We start from the raw sequence: 4780 nt of genomic DNA on the forward strand, positions 1-4780 counted from the left end.
AGAGAGGGTCATAGTTCCACCCCCCGTTTAACCTGCCTTCCCCCAATAGCTGGGAAAAGGCATTTTTGGGAGATTAGTCTGGCATCGACACTCAGGGTGGATTGAATTGAAATGGAGGAGGTTGGACTCAGGGAGACCAGAGAGGCGACGGTAAAGGTGAGAAATGAGTCAGGTTGAAAACACTGAGTGGGAAGGAAAAAGAGTAAAACACCTTAGGAGGGGGGAGAAAACCCCCAACTCTTCAGTGACAGAAGAGCTGTAGATAACCCAGGATTGGGAATAGACAAAATTTATTTAACCGTGGGGCACCAAAAAATTGATAATGCTGTCTGCTGTGTGATGAAAACCATATTGATTTTTTGAAGGTGCAGAAAAAGACGAACTCGGTTCGGGCATCCAACTCCTTCGAAAGTGAAAAAGCAAGCAAATAACACTGCATGTATTGTACAATCTCAATCTGTTCCACATTTATTACTAATATAATATATATTATATATAATACTATATATACCACGACCTATAGTATTATGTATAATTACTATATTAATAATATGATAGTATTTATTATTACAAGTATCACCTATTTTTATTTTTATTTTTTAGAAGATTTTATTTATTTATTTGGCAGAGAGAAAGAGATCACAAGCAGGAAGAGAGGCAGGCAGAGAGAGAGGGGGAAGCAGGCTCCCTGCTGAACAGAGAGCCCTATGCGGGGCTTGATCTCAAGACCCTGAGATCATGACCTGAGCTGAAGGCAGAGGCTTAACCCACTGAACCACCCAGGTGCCCCTGTCCCCCCATTTTTAAAAAACGCTTTAACACCTTTTTGCATTTATGGAAGACCTACGTTAGTACCTGTGTTCACTGACCGTAAGAAATACCTGTATTCACTGACCGTAAGAAATCTGAGGAGGATTTTTGCTTTTACAGGAAAAGTTTAAAAAAAAAAAAAAAGCTACATCAATTCAGCGTCTGTTTTGCAGGGAACTGTTCAAGAGGTAGCATGCATTCCAAGTAGCCAGAGAGGCCCCACCAAGTTCCTGACTCCAGATAACGCCCAGCATCTTAGCGTCAAGCTGCCAAAGCTTTCAGCTACGTCTGTGAGCATCTGGGCTTTACCTGGGTTTATTTTGTGCATCCATTAACAAGATGTGTCTAAAGTCCCAGAAAAGCCCAAGAAGTCATTTTTTGGATCTGGGACGACTCAAAACCTTTTCCATGTGAATTAGTGCTATTTGCTTCACTGTTATATGCGATTCTGGCTTATGAAAGGCTTCATAGGAGCGCTGTACTTTTGGATGGCGGGAGAAACCTGTACATTGTATTTTGTACACTATCTATGATTATTAATAAGAAAGCGATATGTATTGCTGGGAACAGTGTTCATTTTGTTCTTGGTCACTATGTGTGGATTTCTGAAACTATGCCCCTTCCCTCTTTCTCCAAAACAGTGCTAAAGTAAGGCTATTGGAGTAGCAGATGTTCCCGAAGCTTCAGAGGATAATTACAATGTAAGTAGAAAGCAAGGTCAGACTGTGGGCTCCTCTTTGCTCTCCCTATAAGTTTTCCTGCCCTTCCACTAGAGGGAACTTCTCTCTGCCCCCACTATAGTCCCTTCCTCTCTGCCTTCTTTTTTCCAGGGTCCAATTCCCTCCTCCGCACCAGCTGACAACTCCAAAATTTCTTGAGACTTTACCATGCAGAATAATCTGTCAAAATATCTTCCATCCAGACTGCCCAGGTTCCCTTGCATTTCAAAGCCAAAGAGGTTCCATTTGTTGGTTTCTGAAAGGATAAACTGCTCAAATTTCCTTGAGCTTTTTACAAGGACACCGTTTCCCTAGGTTACACTAGTTTTGTTTGTGGCCAGGTGGCATACGCACATTATGAGCCAAGCTCTGTTGTATCGATGATTCTCAGGTATCAGAAAAGCTGTAAGCCTGGAATGTTGTCTACCCCCCCCCCCCACCCCAGTGAAATGTGATACTGGAGTTATTTGCAGAATAGCAAGGGGATTAAGACCCTGGGTGCCTGCTCTGACTGTTACTGACTGAGTGCCTAGAGGTGAATTTCTTCCCCTCTCTCATACTGAATTATCCCATTTTTTTTTTTAAGATTTTATTTATTTATTTGACAGAGATCACAAGTAGGCAGAGAGGCAGGCAGAGAGAGAGGAAGGGAAGCAGGCTCCCCGCTGAGCAGAAAGCCTGATGTGGGACTCGATCCCAGGACCCTGGGAACATGACCCGAGCTGAAGGCAGATGCATCAACCCACTGAGCCACCCAGGCACCCCTGAATTATCCTATTCTTTTTTTTTTAGATTTTATTTATTTATTTGACAGAGAGAAATCACAAGTAGACGGAGAGGCAGGCAGAGAGAGAGGAAGGGAAGTAGGCTCCTTGCTGAGCAGAGAGCCCGATGTAGGACTCGATCCCAGGACCCTGAGATCATGACCTGAGCCGAAGGCAGCGGCTTAACCTACTGAGACACCCAGGTGCCCCCCCCCTTTTTTTTTTAAAGATTTTATTTATTTATTTGATAGACAGAGATCACAAGTAGGCAGAGAGGCAGGCAGAGAGAGAGTAGGAAGCAGGCTCCCTGCTGAGCAGAGAGCCCCATGCGGGGCTCGATCCCAGCACCCTGGGATCATGACCTGAGCTGAAGGCAGAGGCTTTAACCCACTGAGCCACCCGGGCACCCCGAATTATCCCATTCTTAAAGAGGATTCTGTTGCAATGATACCATCTAGCTCCTAGGAGTGGATGAAAGTGAGGTAATAAATGGTCAAAACCTACTACCATTCTTGGTGTGTAATATGTGCTCAATAAATAGTACCTATTTTGGCCATTATATATATAAATCCAAGGAATCTGAGTTGGTAAGAAATGTATACTTCCATAGTGTAGTGTGTCTTTTAGAAATCTTTTTTTTTTTTTATTAAAAAAAATTTTTTTTTTTTAAGATTTTATTTATTTAGTCAGAGAGAGAGAGCGAGAGTGAGCACAGGCAGACAGAGTGGCAGGCAGAGTCAGAGGGAGAAGCAGGCTCCCCGCGGAGCAAGGAGCCCGATGTGGGACTCCATCCCAGGACGCCGGGATCATGACCTGAGCCGAAAGCAGCTGCTTAACCAACTGAGCCACCCAGGCGTCCCTAGAAATCTTTTTGATTGCAAATAACAGATAGCTTGGCCTACAGCAGCTCAAACAATTAGGGGTCTCTCTAACTTAAAGAACACAATCTAGAGATGGTCAGTTTGGGACTGACTCGGTGCTCAGCAATGTCATGAAAGTCCCAGACTCTTTTTGTCCTCCTGCTCTGCCTAGCTCAGTGTAGGGTTTTCATTCTCAGGCTTGTTGGATTCATGGTCACAAGATAGCTGTAGCATCAATAGGCCTCACAACCACATCCCAGGCTGGAAAATAAGAGAAAAGAGAAGGGGCCAAAGACTTTCCCATTGTAACAATTTCTCTTTTATTTCATAAATTGATGCCCTTCTCGGGGCTTACTGCTCATTTCTCCTTGGTTGGGGTTGACCTGCATGGCCAAACCTGGTTTAAAGGCTGAAAAGTCAAGTATTTACTTCCTATGCCTCAGTAGGAAGAATAGAGCATGAGAACGAGGCAAAAATAGGGAATGGGTGTTGATACAACCTATGTCATCTGTCACAAAGATCTGGAATAATTTGGAGAACAGAGGTGGTCATTTCTATACCCCAAGGACCTAGGGAAACTAGAGTCTCAGGACATAGTACATGCATAAGGGTTTTGCTTTCAGCCAAGTTGCTGGAAGAAGGAAAGGGGCTCTGTTCCTTTTCACTGACATCTCTCAAGCGGCTGTAATGCTACTGCGACTACACAGTTGAATAATATTGGCACGGTCACCATCTTTAGTGGTAGAGGAACACATACGTGTCCAACAATATGATATTCTGTCCATAAGGATAGGCACGTGATGTTGTGGGGGAATTATGGGGGGGGTTATTTGGTCAGACTGGGCAATCAAGAAGGGCTGCCCAGAGGAGGTGACTCTGGTGCTGTATTTTGAAAGATGAAAAAGATTCTAGAACATGAGCGACGTTGGAAATATATTGTAGGTAGAGGACATGTGTGCAAAGGCCTGGAGGTAAGGAGACCACAGAGATGATTCAAAGAATCCTGAAGAGCTGGTTAGGACTGGGCCGTAGGATCTATGTTGGGATCTAAAGTGAAGCAGTACTAGAGAGATAGGCAGAGGCAGGCTCAAGAAAGCCTTGTTTGCCAAATGAAGAAATTGATATGGCGCCATGGAAGGATTTGAAGTCCGAGAACAACATGATCAAATTCAAATTTTTTTTTTTAAGATTTATTCATTTATTTGACAGACAGAGATCACAAGTAGGCAGAGAGGCAGGCAGAGAGAGAGAGAGGGGGAAGCAGGCTCCCTGCTGAGCAGAGAGCCTGATGTGGGGCTCGATCCCAGGACCCTGGGATCATGACCTGAGCCGAAAGCAGAGGCTTTAACCCACTGAGCCACCCAGGCGCCCCCAAATTCAAATGTTTAAAGAAGCTGGCAGGCAATCAAAAGGATGGCTGTATGGAGAAAGTGGATGAGATAAGAGGCAGAGCAATTAGAAGGTTCCTGGAAGAATCGGGGAAAAAACAGCGAATGGGATTTGCAGAAGAGTGATTTCCAGAGGAGCGTGGGAACTGTGGGGAGTGACTTCACTGTAGTGAGGGCAAGAAATGACAAGGTGACTCAGTTACGTGGCTTTGCCACATCCTAGACCTAAGGGGAGTTGG

This window comes from Mustela nigripes, chromosome 5, assembly GCF_022355385.1.
Source record: "Mustela nigripes isolate SB6536 chromosome 5, MUSNIG.SB6536, whole genome shotgun sequence".
Taxonomy (NCBI): domain Eukaryota; kingdom Metazoa; phylum Chordata; class Mammalia; order Carnivora; family Mustelidae; genus Mustela; species Mustela nigripes.